This window comes from Puma concolor, chromosome D3, assembly GCF_028749965.1.
Source record: "Puma concolor isolate L17-30 chromosome D3, mPumCon1.1.hap2, whole genome shotgun sequence".
NCBI classification, from domain to species: Eukaryota; Metazoa; Chordata; class Mammalia; order Carnivora; family Felidae; genus Puma; species Puma concolor.
In genome coordinates, this window is record NC_141678.1 from 57,152,475 (window position 1) to 57,170,724 (window position 18,250).

Genomic DNA, 18,250 nt, shown 5'->3' on the forward strand with positions numbered 1-18,250 from the left:
TAATATCCTGGAAGTTGGAGCAGAACAAGTGGGCAGTGGGACTCGTCTAGGGTTAGGGATGGACAGGCTGAAGATGTCCAAAAGGTGAGGGATTTTTTGTATGTGTCCAAAATGGCATAATCACAAAGGTTGTGTGACTTCTAGGTCGTTAGCTAAGCAAGTGAAACTAGAAGCCTTGTGGTTAGGAGAACGGGAGGGGACTAGGAAGCAGATGGAGAAGAGCAGGTTTGGCAGGGTGAGGGAATCTAAGCGCCAGGGGGTCAGGAGATGGTGGTTGGGTCGTGGTTTGCATCTGGATTTGGTTTTGGCCGAAGTGTCAGTTTACAGGTTGATAGGCAGGTAGGTTGGTGTTTGGCTCTGTGACCAGGATGGTGGCTGCTGAGGATGACAGTGTTTGAAGTCAGCTTGTGTGTTGGAGCCCATAGGATCGGGGGAGGTTTGGTGTGGGGAGGAAGATGGTGGATTCAGTGCTGACTGACATCAGCTCACTGGGGAAGTTGGATGGTGCCTTGAAGATCAGTCTCCTAACAGAAGGATAAATCTTTTTTGGGGGGCAGGGGTGCTAAATGAAGTAGCAGATTTTGACTAGTCTACAGTTCAGATTTAACTATTATGATATGCTATTATAATATTATGTAAAATACATAAAAAATAATATATATTTATTTAAGGCCTTTATTAACAGGTGCTTGCTGTTTGTTGACTTTTTTGGGAAAAAAAATCAAGGTGTAAACTTTTATTACAAATTAAAATGAGGCTCTTAAAAGTCTCAACTTGACCAGATATGAAACAATTTAAAAATCTTTAAAGGTGTATTGGAGGGGGAAAAAAGTTTTTTTTTTTTTTTTGGTTTTAAGAAAAACCAGGTTTTTTTTTTTTTTAATTTTTTTTTTTCAACGTTTATTTATTTTTGGGACAGAGAGAGACAGAGCATGAACGGGGGAGGGGCAGAGAGAGAGGGAGACACAGAATCGGAAACAGGCTCCAGGCTCCGAGCCATCAGCCCAGAGCCTGACGCGGGGCTCGAACTCACGGACCGTGAGATCGTGACCTGGCTGAAGTCGGACGCTTAACCGACTGCGCCACCCAGGCGCCCCTTTTTTTCTTTTTTTTAAACACATTTGTCATCACCAAAAAGTGATGTCTTTAGGTGAAAATAAAAACCCCATGCTGCATAGACAATGCAGATCTGTTTATCTGGTCAGTGGGGAAAAAGCAAGCACTTACGGTCTTCAGCTCCAATCTTTTGCTCATTTCTTTGTTGGATGACTAAACCAGATGCTTGTAGCGATGGTAAGCTGGCATTTACTCAGCCCCGTCCTGCTCAGCCTTGCTAGCGGACGAATTCTCCACTGGTGGATCGGCTGCCTGTGTCTCTTTGCCATCTTGTGGTTGAGGGTTTTCTGGGTGTCTGCTTCTCCGTAATTGGAAGTTGCGGCGGTACCAAAGCTGAGCTGGCTGCTGACTTTGGGTCTCATCTCCTCGCTCTTCCTTCTCTTCTTCATTGCCATCCTCTCTAGGCTGCCTTTAGCAAGGACCCCTGCAGAATCTTTGTCTGTAACCTCGGTACTTAGTATGTCTCACTGGTCTACCTTGTTCTCCTGCATCCTGCCTGTCAGCACCTTCCATCACTTCCCCCTGCACAGGAGGCGCCGAGGACTGTGGTCTGCATCCACGAGGTCTCTGCTGGTACTGAAGTGGGAACCTCCGCCTGTGCCAGGGCCAGTGCTATGGGGCCCGGCCTTCAGGAGCACTCTCCCATCCCTCTTTTTTTCTCCCACTTCCACTGTTGTAATTCTGCTGGGAATTGCGCCCCTGCCACATGGAGAGTGTCAGTAATGGTTACGGCCCGCTGCATATTGACTGCCCTGTGCTGGAAGTCCACCGGGGCCTGTCACGTTTGCTGCCTCGGCTCCCTTTCTCCTCCCACGACATCAGTCCCCAGTCTCCCCTACTGCCTACACTGCGAAGGTATTTCCTGGGATTCTTCTTTATGGCAGTCTGGTGTACAAATACATCTTCCTCTGTGTCATTCCTGTTGATGAAACCACATCCGTTTCTTCCATTGAACCATTTGACTCTGTTGCCATGGGCTTCTTGTCCCCAGCGGGCAAGGTGCAGCCGATAGGAGGCCTCGTTCCCTGTGCCGCTGCCTGTGGTGCCGGGGTTGGTGCGTGCAGCGCTGCGGGCTGTGGTGATGGTGACTGGGTCCTGATGGTGACCTGGCCGGCAGCTGTGGCTCCGCCCAGGGTGCGAGGGTAACTAGGCCAACTGCGGCGGGCTGCTCAGGGCTCTCTGGTGTCTGCTCTCTGCTCCCGCTACCGCTCAAACTCTAAAATAACATATGAAAAGATTTGGACTGAACTGTTTTGCTTAGGCTGGCAGGGTGGAGTGTACCAGGGGTTAACTTGACCCACACCTACAGAGATGCTCGATTGCCGGCCCTGACCCCTTCTGTTCTGATTTGCCAGCCACTCCCAGACTTGTGAGAAGTGGCAGTGACTAACCCGGTCATTCCATCACCGGGAACCTGAGAGTACTTACTTGCAGCATCACTTCCTCAGGGGTCAGACACTTATTAAAGGTCTTCAGATTTCTCCTAAACTTTCGTCAGTGTCAGACCATCAGTTTGTTTAACAGTCAGACCTTAAATCAGTGATAACCAGCTCCTGCTTGTCCACTTGCCAACCTCCACAAACAAAAACAAAAAATGAATTTAGAGATGCTTTCTTCTCCTCATCTAATGTCCACATATCTCTTTTTAAAAATTTTAAATGTTTTTATTTATTTTGAGAGAGAGAGAAGGTGTGTGCAAATAGGGGAGGGGCAGAGGGACAGGGAGAGAGAGAATCCCAAGCTGACATGCAAGCCCCAACTCACAAACTGCGAGATCATGACCTGAGCTGAAGTCAAGAGTCGGATGCTTAACTTATGAGCCACCCAGGTAGGTGCCTTAATGTCCACATATTTCTGCGTACAGATACTACTGGGAAAGTAACAGTAAGGTAAAAAAAAAAAATTGCGTTATTAAGTAATTGGAATTTTTCTTACTAGAAAAACAATAACATGTTTGTGTGGTGAAATATTGTTACAGTACCAAAAGATATACAATGAAAAGGAATTTTTCCATCTTGTTTTTTTCTTTTTGTAAACTTATAAATGGAACTCAGAGATATTTCTGGGCCAGATGAGAGTTGGTTCAAAAACTTTTGTGTGAATTAGAATATATGAGGGAATATGATAATTAAGCTAGGAAAGAAACCCACCAATTGGATGTGATTTGCTAGTAGGCAGTTTTTAAAAGTTCAGTTTGGGGTGCATTTTGAGAATTGGAAGAAAGTAGGGAATATGTATTTTGGAAAGGGAAGAGTCTGTGGAGACCAGGGAAACAGGACGGACTTTAGGGAGAACTTGGGACACTGAGCATTGGATATAGAGGTTAGGGTAGGGTAGCTTATGTCAGAGCAGAGAGAAGTGCACAGTCACTAAGCAGGAGTTTATTTGAGTCCTGAACTGGGCCAAACTTGTTTTCTCCAGAGATGCAACATGAAAGCTAAAAACAGTAGCTTGATTCAGATCGGGCAGAAAGATGGAAATAGGTAGTAAAGTCAAAGCAGACTTGGATTTAGTGACTTAGACTAGGGTAGTAAAAATAGAATTCCTGGAAAATATTGTTGAGGACTTTAAACCTAAACCTAGCCCACTGGATAACTTTTACACTGTTCTCCTACCTTTGAATATTCTCTGCCCTTAAATGCTCTTGAGCTGTAATAGAGTTCCATTTATGGACTTGACCCTTCTGTATGCCAGAGTATGCTGACCTAGGGAAAAAGGATTTCCACCAGAGAGAGAGAGTAAGAGAGGGAAGGTCTTCCCACTTTCTGTTCTGGTACAGATGGCACCAGTGAACCTGAGGTTATGCTTTTTTATCATGTAACTCTTTAGAAGAGGCCTCATAAAAATACTTGGCCTAGAATTTCACCAGGCAGAAATTCTCATTGGGAAGTAGTTGGTCTCTCTTCTTCCTATGTAACTTACCTCTCACATGGTGGGTGGACCAGATCTCTGGGGGCAGTCCTTCACACCCCTACACTGGAATAAACTTTATCCTGTTGCTTAACAACTTAGCCTTCTGGCTTCTCCCTGTACTTCCAGAGAAGCATCTTTCTAAGACTTGCCTTTTTCATTCTCACAGAGGCCCCATTCCACTCTTGAATCTTAGCACAGTACTTTCATGCTGTACTCCAGTGACCAATCTTAGTCCATTTCTCAGTTGAGATCTTTAGTTACAGGCGTAGAATTTAGCTCTACTAATGTAAGCAAGTAGTAGTTAATCAGAAAGGAATTGGAAACTTAAAGAACTGATAGGACTGCTAGAGAACCAAGGTTAGAAACAGGCAGAAGCTGGGGGGAGTGGTAGGAGGCTGCGGGGAGGGCTGCAAACTGCATTACAGGAATGATCTGGTCCGGATGTTTCCACTGGGATGATGAACTCCACCTCCTTATTTGAACTTTGCAGGTAACTTGCTCAAGATTTCAGGCCCCTGGAGAACACATCTGATTGGTTGAGCCTATGCCACGCTAGGTATACCAGTGGCAAGAGGAGGAATTTAGTTGCAGGAACCCTCCAGAATCCCTGTGGCCTCCATAGTGGGAAGATAGGCACATGGATTTACAATCTCGGCAAGACTATAAGGCAGAGGAAAGGAATTCTCCAAAAGGAAATTAGGAAGGGGAAACAGATGGGTGCTGGGCAGCTGAAAAGAAGTATCTTCTACACACCCATTTTCAACATTAAAAAAAGTCATAATTTTCCACATCATAGTAGTTCACTTGTATGAGACAAATAATAGCAGGAATGTATTTAGTACTTTGCTAAATACAATTTACACTCTGATCCCAGCCCTTTACTTGCTGCCCCTTTAATGTTCACAACAATATTGTGATGTGGGTAATCACTTGTGTGGACTTACCTGATAGCAGGTGTGAGAGCCAGGTGCAAACCCAAGTAGTCTGGTGCGGCACTGCCTCTATGCTATTTTAAAAATTACCATGAGTTAATACTTTTAGGTGAATATGGATTTTATTTTAGAGTATCTGTATATATTTTTAATCAGTGTTTCTCTCTCTCAGTACACATGCATGTTATATAATTTACTCAGAGTTAGGCAGTTTTTCAACTTCCCAAGGCTTCTTGGGCTGTACATTAGGAGTCACTGGCTGTCCTTGTAGTTAAATATGGCTCTTTCCCCACCATGGCTTCTAGTCTTCCCTACTGTGTGGCGGTTGGTGATGGACCTTGAATAATCTAAGGCAATCATGGAAGTCTTATTCCCTTTGCTAGGGATTGATTCAGAAATGGCATATTACCATTTTAGGCTGAAGGAAGTTTGCAGAAGCTTCTAAAAAAGACTTTTTCCTTGTCCTGTGCATGGGAAGACACTACCTCTCCATATGTGAATGTGAGGCTCTGAGCTGCTACAGCAGTCTTGTTATCAAACCCAAGGAGGAAACTAGCTCAAGAAGGTGGCAGAACTGAGGGAGATGAAGAGGGGTGGAGCTAAAACTGCTAGGTTAAGCTGTCCCTGGATTTCATCCTACCCCTGGACTACCAGTTATGTGAGCCAGTAAGTTTCCTTACTTTTAAGCAGTTTGAGGTGTAATTTCTGTTCATTTAACAGCTAAAGTTATCCCAACTGATGTCATGATGCAGAATTACAATGAGAAGAGATAACAAGATCTTTCTGCTGGATGTTCAAAGTAAAATTATTAAGATACTATTAAATAGGCTAGTACCCTAACCTGGCAAGGTAGAGACTAATGTGAATCAGAGTTGAAAGGACCTGGACTTTAGTTTCTATTTTGCCATTAACTGTGTCACCAGATTTAAATTTCATTATCAGTAATGACAAGGAGGTTGTCCTGGATACATTGTAATGCACTTTCCATCTCAAATATTCTCAAATTTTGGAACCCATGAAAAATATCTGGTTAAACTTAATTATGAATTAAGATGTTTTTTGAAAGGCAGTGAGCCGTCTTAGATTTTTACTATGATCTAGTAGTGCCAAGACACTCAATTTCTACAACTTGTCTATAAGTACCACTGGTGAAGTCTTTTAACAGTGTTATTAAAACCTTTTTCATTCTGAGGGCTTAAAACCAGAATGCTTTTTTTTCTTTTGGTTTAAGATTCTTCAGATTGTTCATATTCTCTCTCTCTCTCTCTCTCTCTTTAACTTTTTTTTTTTTTTTTGTGGAATATATGTAGAAGTAGAATAGTATAATGAACATACGATATTTTCATCTTCTCACCTCAGGAATTATCAACATTTTGATAGTCTTAAACTCAGTAGCTTATAAGTGCTCACATTTGACTCTTCTAGACAGAGACTTTTTTCCACCTAAACTTTGGAGCTAAATTAGGCCTTCCTTGCTTTTAAGGTTTTAGTTGCCTGCCTGTGTTTATTTACTATTGTTCTTTTTGGCATCGAAAGAAGTTAAAACACCATGAAAACTTTATTTTAGCACTTATGAGCAAACAATTGTGAATATTTAGGCATTCATGTTTGTGCATGTCAAGGTAGGATGAGTCATACTGTACTAACATAAAACCCCCAAATCTCAGTGTCTGAACACAACTTGTTGGTTTTGTTACTGGTTGTCTGGGGACTTTGTTGTGCCTCATCCTCCTCAGGGACCCATACTGAGGGAGCAGTTACTGTTTTTGTATGTTGGGAGCATTGTCACAGAAGGATAGAGAACAGAGTAAATGGTGCACTGTCTCTTTAAGCTTCTTTGTGGAATTAAGGCATGTCATTTCTGTTCACAAGTCATGGATCAAAGAAAGTCAAGGGGACAGAAAAGTGCAAATATGCCATTGTCTGTGGCAGACAGAATTTCTCAGAGAATCAGAGAAATTTGGTGGATAGCACTAATGACTATCATAGCGTTGTGATAAATAAAAACTCTCATCTGCCTTTGAACTTTATCTGTTAACAGCTCAGGCTTCAAGACTTAGTTACCCTTTAAGACCAAGTGTTGGCAGTGATATTAAAACTAACCTTATTGTATTCTTAACTGTTGCTTATTTTAAAGCTACTTTAACCAGTTCTAAAACATCCTCAAAAGAGGAAATGGAAGTTTCTAGGTTGGATCCCTGGTTCATTCTGGAAGATAAGACTTTTCAGTTCTCTCAGGTGATCTAGTGTCCCAGGGAAGGAGCAGAATAATTGTAGCTTCTTTACTTTGTGTTAACAGAAGACCTTGCTCAGCCCTGGCCCTCCTCCTTTTTAAAGTAGCATTTTGGATTTGAATTTTGACATGGGTAAAATCCCAGGTCAGACCATTGGAACGTTTCAAGTGGGGTTCAGGATTCTAGATCAGTTCTCTTTGTTTGTGTCCTTTACTTTTGGAGGCTGGGATTGAAACAAATAGATTCTGACCATCCCATATGAGTTATATCAGTCATAGCACCAGCCACATTTATATCATCTTCTGGAGGAAACTACCTAACCCTTACAACTACTGTTCATAGGTCCTCTTGGTTGATCATATTTTATACCCCTCAGAAATGTGTACCGGACCCAAGGCAGTCAGCTCACTAGTGGCTGCTGTGACATGATCTGGCTTGAAAAGTTAAGTGAGGCCCCCTAGCTCTTCTCTTTTTCCAAGAAGTTAACTTAAAGATTGAGACAGAGGCTCTAACACCATGCCTTGAGAGAGTAAAAGCCATGATCATCCATAGACCATCTGAGGAAGTCTGAGAGAATGGTGGTGGGGATAAAAGAGAGCAGACAGAGCTTGGGGATGAGAAGAATAGGAAGCCAGCTCCTGGAGTCCTGTGTCATCGTACAGTCCTTGAGGAACACTCTGCTAATTCCAACTGCTGGGGTCCTTGTGTTCTTCAGAGCTTTTGCATTTTTGCTTTCCTCTGTGAGTCCTGGACCTATGTTCATTTCTGCCCTGCTTCACTTGGGATTTCTGGGTTTCTTGCATGCATTCTGTAGGATAGGATTCGTACTTGTTACAGAGACCCAGGTAAGAGTAGCTGAGAGATACTTATTTTTCAATGTCTAAATCTAGAGGTAGACAGCTCGTGGCTGGTATCCATGATTTTCTGGATTCTTGTTTTTAGCTTTCTTTTTTTTTTTTTAATTTTTTTTTTAACATCTTTCATTTTTGAGAGAGAGAGAGACAGAGCATGAGTGGGGGAGGGGCAGAGAGAAGGGAGACATGGAATCTGAAGCAGGCTTTAGGCTCTGAGTTGTCAACACAGAGCCCAGTGTGGGACTTGAACCTATGGACCGCGAGATGATGACCTGAGCTGAAGTGAGACGCTTAACCAGCTGAGCCACCCAGGCGCCCCATTGGTTGTAGCTTTCTTATCTGCCATCCTGGGGTGTATCTTCATCCTTATGGACTAAAATGGAGCTTGAGCCATCACATTTGTATTCCAATATGAAGGAGGAAGACCAGAAGAAAGAGTATTCTCCAGTCCTTTTAGATAACTCTAAAAGTTGCACACAAGACTTCGCTCATATTTTATCAACTAGAACTTCACTGCAAAGGATGCTGGGAAGTATATCTTTATTCCAGCAGACCACACGTCTAGTAAAAATTGGGAGTCTGTAAGTGCAGAAAAAGGGGGCATGAATATTGAGTGACACTTCGTAGCCTGCTTTACATATCTTGAAAACAAACTCGGTTGCTTGAGGCGGTCTCTGTGCTTTGGTATAAAGAGAGCCTAAATTTCCTCTCAGCATTTCCTTCTTTGATTTTATGCCCATTTGTATTTGAGTTTCTGCTCCAGTAATTGTTTCAGCCAAACTAAACAAAGATTTTCTTGTTTGTTCATTTATTAAACATTTTATTCATGTACTTCAAGTATGGTTCTAGGTATTGAAAAGATACAAAAATGAAATAGTGTATAATTTCTCCCCTCAAGGAGCTCACGGTTTGGCAGAGAGAGGATGTGTAAGTAAGTGATAACAGTATAGTGTGATAAATGCAGTAATGAATGTTGCAGTAATGAATGTACAGTGTACCTACTAGGATGACAGAGAAGAATGCTGGCTGTGTCTTCTACCTCTTTTCTTTCTTCAAGTCATAGGAAATGAAGACCCACGCCTGGCAGGGGCAGTGTCAGTCCAAATTCAGAGATTCTTTCTTATAAGAACTTCCCAATTCTACCCTATCAGTGGACAGAATAAAAGCTTTTTAAAAGTAAATCTCCAGACTAATCACAGTAAAGAGCAATATACATATAACTGTATGTACAATGCTTTATGTCCTAGAAAATTCTTCTCATTACAAACCCCAGTTTCCAGATAATCCAGTTACCTAGTTTGATCAAAACCAAGTTTGGGGTGCCAGGGTGGTTCTGTCGGTTAAGTGTCCAACTTTGGCTCAGGTCATGATCTCACGGTTTTTGGGTTCAGGCCCTGCGTCAGGCTCTGTGCTCCCCACTCAGAGCCTGGAGCCTGCTTCAGAATCTGTGTCTCCCTCTCTCTCTGCCCCTACCATGCTCATACTCAGTCTCTCTCTCTCAATAATAAATGTTAAAAAAAAACAAAAACAAAAATACCAAGTTCTCCTTTGAAAATTTCTTTACGTGACCATCTTTTCATGGACTGACTTAACCAGTGGTGTTTTGTTTTACTTTAAATTCTTTTTTAATGTTTAGTTTTGACGGGGCAGGGAGGGAGACGGAGACAACCTGAAGCAGGCTCCAGGCTTCGAGCTGTCAGCACAGAGCCCTACACAGGACAGGGCTCAAACCCACCAGCTGTGAGATCATGACCTGAGCTGAAGTCTGACACTTAACCAACTGAGCCACCCAGGCATCCCTGTTTTACTTTAAGTCTCATCCTCATTTACTCTTCTTATTGTGTGTCTTTAACAAATTGATCTTTGGGGCGCCTGGGTGGCTCAGTTGGTTAAGCATCTGACTTCGGCTCACTCAGGTCATGATCTCACGGTTGGTGAGTTTGAGCCCCGTGTTGGGCTCTGTGCTTGACAGCTCAGAGCCTGGAGTCTGCTTCGTATTCTGTGTCTCCCTCTCTGTCTCTGCTTCAACCCCCCCTAGCACTCTGTCTCTCTCAAAAATAAATAAACAACAACAACAAAAAAAACCTAAAAAGTTGATCTTTGCTATAGTAGTGCTTTAGGGGATATCTACATAATAAGCTTAGAGTGAAATGAATTTTTATACAAAAAAATTCATGTCAGTTGAAGTGCTGTCAGTTTATGCAGAATATATGGAATAAAATGAGATTAATAAAGCATTGCTCCTACAGCCCATCTCCTGGTATGTGGAAATAGCTTTGTTTTTCAGACCTCTTCTTTGAAATGGTGTTTATATTTTACCTGGAGCCCATTACTACCATTGGGCCTCTTCTCTGTTTGCTCTGTCAGATTTTGTGTTCATTGTATGAGTTGAAACCATTTTATTTTCCATAGTAGATTATTGGATTAATTATAGCTCTTTTTTTTTTTTTTTTTTTTTTTTTTTTTTAAAGAGAGCATGTGTGCTTATGCTTGCTGGGGAGGGCCAGAGGGAGAGAGAATCTTAAGCAGGTTCAGTGCTCAGTGTGGAGCCCAGTGAGGGAGGGACTCAGTCCCACGTTCCTGGGATCAAGACCTGAGCCGAAATCTGGGGCACCTGGGTGGCTCAATCGGTTAAGTCTCCAACTTCAGCTCAGGTCATGATCTCACGGTTTGTGAGTTTGAGCCCCACATCGGGCTCTGGGCTCACAACTTGGAGCCTGGAGCCTGCTTCAGATTCTTTGTCTCCCTCTCTCTCTTTCTACCCCTGTCCCATTCATTCTCTCTGTCAAAAATAAATTAAAAAAAAAAAAGACCTGAGCTGAAACCAAGAGTCAGATGCTCAATCACCTGAGCCCCCCTTGCCGCCGCTATAGCCACCTACATTTTATTTTATTTTATTTTATTATTTTTTTCAATATATGAAATTTATTGTCAAATTGGTTTCCATACAACACCCAGTGCTCATCCCAAAAGCCACCTACATTTTAATTTTAATTCTTTACTGTCTTGATATCATAATACTATTGGGACTGTCCCCCCTAAAAGTTTTCCTGTAGGAGAATTATAGTTGACCCTTGAACAATGGATTTGAACTGTGGGGGTCCACTTATGTGTGAATTTTCTTCAAAAAACACAGTACTGTAAATGTGTTTTCCTTAAGATTTTAACATTTTCTTTTTTCTAGCTTACATTGTTGTAAGAATACAATATATAATACATGTACAAAATATGTGTTAATAGACTGTTTCTGTTATTGGTCCATAGTTAAGTGTTTGCGGAATCAAGTTATATGCTGATTTTTGACTGCGGGGGATGGTACCTCTAATTCCCATGCTGTTCAAGAGTCAACTGTATTTTCAAAAGTGGAGGGTAGGAAAGACAGATTATCAGAAGCATTTTGGAGAAAGCAGTGACTAGGAGACAAAGAGAATTATTTTTTTATACTGATTATGATGAGCTCTGTGCTTAGTATTAATTCCTTTAGATTCTTGGCTTTGAATGACATATGTTATAATAATGATATCCCAAATAATATTTAGTATTTTTTATGTTTAAAAGTGAAATTAGCTCCTAGGATTTGAATTGTCTTCCATGTACAATTGTTTTTCAAAGACATAGAATATAGTTCTAAAAGTCATTATTCTGAAACAAATGGAACATTGGTCACCTCAGTTCTGTTTTTTGGAGGTGTACTTTTACAGAATAATAGAGTGTTAGAATTTCAGGGAATAGAGCAACTATATAATGTAAGTCCAGTGCAAAATGAAAATGTGGGGCCCTCACTAAAAAACTGTTCAGTACTTCAAGACAGTGATGGCAGAGCATTAAACCCAGTGCCAGGGCCCTTTTGGTGCCTGTGTGATGGCATAGGTCATGGGTCCATGAAACGCACTGCAAGGAACTCTGAGAATTCATTTAGTGCTGAGGCGCCTGCATGGCTCAGTCGGTTAAGCGTCTGACTCTTGGTTTCAGCTCAGGTCATGATCTCATGGTTTGTGAGTTTGAGCCCCACATCGGGTTCTGCACTGACAGTGTGTAGCCTGCTTGGGATTCTCTGTGCCTCTCCCACTCTGTCTCTTTCTTTCTCTCTCTCAAAACAAAACAAAAACCACTTTAAAATTATTATTAGTTATTCTCAGTGGTCATAAAAATAATGACAAGAATTGAAATAAATCCCAAAGAATTTTATCTGGAACTGTTTACTAATTCTCCATCCGACAAGGATTTTTGTTTTTAAAATCTATTTTGCCCTGGTGCAGAATTTGTTGGCTTATATTTAAATTTCTTTGTTTTCTTATAAATTCTTTGAGAGCTCTAATGGGCCTTGAAAGGACCCACAGGAAGGGAAGTGAAAAGAAGCAAAGGGGCTTTATAATCTACAATGTAGATTAACAAACTCTTTATAACTGAGAGTGGTGCTCGTGTCAGTGTGGCCAAAGTCCTGTTGCTCATAGGACACACGGAAGAATAGGCAGCATGTGTTTGTTGTGGAAAATCTGCTGTGTACATCCTTTGTCACTATAGTTTTCGCCATTAATCACAGTTTCTGTTTTGCTTTTGCAGGATCACGTTAATTGTGGCTGCTGATAGAAATAAATGGAAGCAACCAGCTATTTATGCATGATTCATGGTTAAATCAGTTTAAAATGTGAATATTGACCCTGTGATAGCTACTTTTGGGGTGTATTTTTGTATGTTATTAGCTGACAAGATTTTGTGTGATGTATTTTGGTTTTTGTGTGTGGTTTTTGTTTTGTTTTTGTTTTTGCTAAATACCATTTATTTAGATACTTAAATAGATATTTATTAAGGCTTATATTCTCCCGAGGAAGAGTTATCTGGTGTTGTCCTTGACTCCATAAATAGTTCAGAGAAAGTGACACATTCTAATGTTCTAAATACAAGTCTAAATAATACAGCTTAAACTTTAACTCACAGGGTCTTTTGGAGTAAATCATTTTCATTTTATGTTTTAACTCACAGACAATAAAATGAAAATAAGACCTGGTCTTCTAGCATTGTAGGCTCAGATGAATACAGTAGACAGCCAACAGAAGAGAACTTTTAGAAGAGTTTATGAGGAAACAAGCTTGTTCATAGCATGTGAGAATTAAGAACATGGTAAAGTTAAGGGATTGGTAATGTAAATAGCTACCGTGTGGTAGTTCTGCCTCCACATAACAAATCAGTTCAGCTGATGAGCAACAAACAGTAAGAATAGACACGCTTCTAAGTGAAATAATTTTACTGTTTTGCTTTCTGTGTGAAGTTGCCCCCTAGAACACTAAATCCACTTTACTTAACCTTCAGTTTTCAACTGACTTTTACAACAGTCCAGTATCTGTCTAATGAGGATTTGCTTCTCTGCAAGCTGAGACCTATGATGTGGATACTGGCCACCTCCTACACCATTAGGGTAAACCAAACAGGACGTATTCCTGTTTGAGAATGTTGCCCTTTGCAAAAAGGCTTTCGAATTTATTAAGTGCTTTAGAGATGACATTCAGTAATGTTAATGTGACAAACATTTATGGAATATGTGTGATGTAAAAGGCACAGTGGTGGACTGAGTGGGTGATAGAAAGATAAGCCATAATTCCCACTTTTAAGAGATTAGACATAAAAATAGCTGTAGTTAGAATAACAACTGTGATTCAGTGACTTAGTCATGGTTTGATAGTTATTAAGCACCTACCACTATGAATCAGGCACTGTGCTCGATGCTGCATTCAGAAGTGCCTTCAAGGACTCACCATCAAATGGGTGGACTTGGCATGCAAAAATACAACTGATGACATCAGTACAGGTGGTACAGAGGGGGAAGTCTGCGGAGGTGAGAACCCATTCTTTTGAGTCCCAGCAGTGCGTCAGCAGGCACAGCTGTAGGTCCAGGGAATATGAGAGCTCTGCCTTCATGGACCTTTGGCCCGAATCTTGTGTGAGTTTAACAAGTGAGGACAAGCAGAGGCCATATGAAACAGTGGGAACAGCACGTGTGGAGACATGGAAGCGAGAGGCAGCAGGGCTTATTTGGGGAACTAGGAGTTGTTGGATGTGACTGAAGGGCAGGGCACCTGAAGAAGGTGCAGAGCAGAACTGAAGTGTGGTCGGGGTATGGTGGGCAGAATCCCAAAGGCTCTGCTTGAGATGCTGTCCTGGCTGGCTGCTGGCCCTTCTTTCCAGTCTCCTCCTCCTCCATGACGCTGTCTCAGAGAAGCCTCTCCTGATCACCCAGTGTAAAGGACCTGCCTAGTCACCTACCAACACGCTCCTTCCTCTTTATTTATAGAGCATTCCTTATTAGCTGACACTTTTTGTTTATTTTTGCTTATTGTCTATATTCCAACACATCATTACATTCAATGAGAGCAGGAACCCGGTCTGTCCTGTTGATTGCTGTGTCCTCAGCACCTAGAACCTAGCATAAAGCTGGTATTTAACAAATGTTTGTGGAGCAAATGTAGGTATGGATTTTTTTTACTATGAACTTTGTTGTATGGAAGACCTCAAAACAAAATTTTGTTTTGTGGGTTATGTCTATTAATATTTATGATATTAAAGATAAAAACCTAGACACTTCAAAAAACATTAATTCATTTAAAATAATAAGCCTATTACCTGTTAACATAAATACATTTTTATGAAAATAACTGCTTTCAAAACAAAATTAGTGAGGAATGTGTCCTTGTTTTATATTTGTGTAAATCTCATTGATGTCTGGCTTCTCATAGCTAGATTCTTGCACCTTCTTTTGCGTTCCTTCTGTTGTGATATCACATGTCGTGTATCCTCTGGAACTCAACTACTCATGACTGAACAAGAGGAAACAGACAAATAATAACTTGGTTTACAAATAGTTTCGACCTTGCAGCCTCCTTAAAAGGATGTTGAGGACCCTGGCGTTGGTTCCTGCTGTGACAGGTGGATGGTTTTGAATCTTCTTAGTGGCAGGAGTACATTTTCAGATATCTTCTACCAAGCTCCAGTGTATAAAACACATAAAGGTACATATGTATTGGAGGTTAGGGAGGAGGAGGTCCCTGGGGCCCTGCTTTTCCTTTCTCATTTCCTTGGCCTTGCTGCTGAATTGACCATGGGTTTGATGCCTCCAGCATGAGAATACTGTGTGTGAGAGAGTGAGGCAGGTGAGCATGCTGTGCAGATTTTGCACTCTACCATAGCGTAGCTGTCAGTGACTTCTTTCATGGCTCTTTATATCATAGCAGGCATTGGAATACTTGTATTAATATGTTATCGAGGCCATTTTCCTTTAAGTGTGTTATCATTGGTTTGTTTTCATAAAAAGATTTAATTGGGGTGCCTGGATGACTTGGTCAGTTTAGCATCCAACTCTTGATTTCAGCTCAGGACATGATCTCATGGTTCATGAGGTCTAGTCCTGCTGCTAGCCAGCGCTGAGCCTGCTGGAGATTCCCTATTGCCCTCCCTCTCAGCCCCTCCCCCACTTGTGCTGTCTCAAAAACAAGAACAAACACAGTTAAAAAAGATAAATGAAAAGATGTAATTGCAAGGCGCCTGGGTGGCTCAATTGGGTAAGCCTTTGACTTTTTTTTAAATTTTTTAATGTTTATTTATTTTGGAGAGAGAGACAGAGCTCAAGCAAGGGAAGGGCAGAGAGAGACGGAGACACAGAATCCAAAGCAGACTTCAGGCTCTGAGCCGTCAGCACAGAGCCCAACGCAGGGCTCAAACTCATGAGCTGTGAGATCATGACCTGAGCTGAAGTCAGGCGCTTAACAGACTGAGCCACCCAGGCTCCCAGGTAAGCCTCTGACTGTTGAACTTGACTTAGATCATGAGCTCAAGGTTTGTGAGATTGAGCCCTGCTTCAGGCTCCGCAGCCAAAAAAAAAAGCCTTCTTGGGATTCTCTTTCTCCCTCTCTCTCTGCTCCTCCCCCACTCACTCTCTCTCTCTCTCTCTCTCTCTCTCTCTCTCTCTCATTCTCTCATTCTCTCATTCTCTCTCTCTCATTCTCTCTCTCAAATAAATAAAAAGATTTAATTGCAACCAGAGACTTCATTTTGTTTCAGAGGTTTACTTTTCCAGCTTTGTAAGAAAATTTAACTGAAATTTGCAGCAACCTTGTAGAAGTATTTATGTCATCAGACATCATCTAACTCAGGTTTTTTAGACAATTTTCTGTCTTTCATGTCTGAGAGTATGTAAAATAAAATATAGTCAAGGCCCAGTACATAACCAAGATGAAAGTAAGGAGCTAGAGGAAGTCTAATTCTAGTTGCCAAATAGAGGAAGAATTCTCACTGTCTGGAAAACGGAGTAGAAAGTAGCTAGCAGAGGATAGGAGGTTGGACGGTGCTGAAGCATTCTTACCTCTAGCTGATTTTAGTATGTTACTATTGTCTGTCTCAGGCAGCATTCTCAAGACAGTCTGTTTGTTACATGGAACCATTTCTTTTTCTTTTTCAACGTTTTTTTTTTTTTTTTTTATTTTTGGGACAGAGAGAGACAGAGCATGAACAGGGGAGGGGCAGAGAGAGAGGGAGACACAGAATCGGAAACAGGCTCCAGGCTCTGAGCCATCAGCCCAGAGCCCGACGCGGGGCTTGAACTCATGGACCGCGAGATCGTGACCTGGCTGAAGTCGGACGCTTAACCGACTGCGCCACCCAGGCGCCCCTACATGGAACCATTTCTAATTTTTTGTCTTGAAAAAGGGTCACAAGTTTCCTATAAAGCTTCTGCTGTTGCATGTAAATCTTGTCTTTTAAGTTTTATAGGTTCTGTCCTTAGGGAGTCTTCTTTGCCATACAACATAAAGTGGCTGTGCTGGAACATTCATTCATTACATTATTACGTTATTTATTACCTGCATCATTAAAAAAGATTGTTGTATATAATTATGACACAGTGTTTGTAATATAAGCTCTAGCTTTATTGTCTACCTTATAAGACACGGAAGGAAAAATTGAGTAATACAGAGAAAAGCAATGACAATAATTATAGGACTTAAAAGTACGGTCTTGGATTTGGAGCTAAATATTTTAAGGCATGATTTAATAACTCAACTTCATACATGATTCTTCTTATGAAAAGAGAAAATCCTGTTTTAAGTAGTTATAAATAGGGTAGTAGAGCTCCATAAAAGATAGAATGAAATATAATGGGACTAATTGCCTTCTAGATTAGGTTCAGCATTCGTAAGAACCGCCTAATAGTGATAATTAAATTCTAAATATCTTTAGAAATATAAAAGATAGTGCACATTTAACCGTTTTTTCAGTAAATATTTAAGTGCCTACTTTGATCCCAATCATAAGTTTATTTTTATTTTTCTAACATTTTTTTAAAAGTTCAAGTAATCTCTACACCCATTGTGGGGCTCGAACCCACCACCCTGAGATCACAAGTCGCATACTTGGGGCACCTGGTAGAGCATGCGACTCTTGGTCTCAGGGTTGTGAGTTCAAGCTCTCCACTGGGCATGAAGCCTACTTAAAAAAAAAAAAAAAAAGTCGTATGTTCTTCTGACTCAGCTAGCCAGGCACCGTCATAAATTTATTTTTAAATTCCATTTATTTGAGTTTTAGTTTTTGAATAGGTAGTGTCATAACTTTTTGAGCATCATCTCCAATTATTGATATTAAAATGTGTTCCTATTTCATTGAGGTGTGTGGAGTCATATAATATTAACAGGTCTATAGATTGCTTGCCATCCTACTTCACATGAAGAGAAGAAAACTCATAGTTTCTTATGATTTTGTTTAAAAAAATAATTGGTATAATCTTATGTGGAAATGCTAGGTGCCTTACCTTTGATCCTTCTACCTGACCAATTTCTTCTTTCTTACCATTGCTCTTACTGCCTTCTGTGATACAGGTCAGTTTTACTTATGTTTTTTTTGTTTGCTGTCTGTGCACCTCTCCTTTCACATAGAGTTTTTGAATGCATTAATCTTTGTTTAGTTTACTGATATAAGCCAAGTGCGTAGAACAGTGTCTGGCAGATATTTGTTAATTGAATGAATTATTTTTCCTTTGGCTTTTAGAAGTAGAGATACATTTCTTCTAGGGAAAAATACTCAGGTAGCAGACTATTCAAATATTTAGAGGCTTCAGTTTCTGGAAATGTGGCAGACTACAGATTTTTTTTTTTAAAGTTTCCCTTTGTATAAGATTAAAAATACTGGACCAGATGTTCAAAATAGTTTTTAAAATGCA

General features: G+C 40.9%; 1 protein-coding gene and 1 pseudogene across 2 annotated transcripts in view; one reads left to right on the plus strand and one right to left on the minus strand.

Moving 5' to 3' along the window:
* Positions 1-18,250, plus strand: part of GALNT1 (polypeptide N-acetylgalactosaminyltransferase 1) — a 128,769-nt gene that overhangs the window by 13,901 nt on the left and 96,618 nt on the right. The gene's annotated exons all lie outside the window — the stretch shown is intronic.
* Positions 1,264-2,753, minus strand: LOC112868193 (Y-box-binding protein 1 pseudogene; annotated as a pseudogene).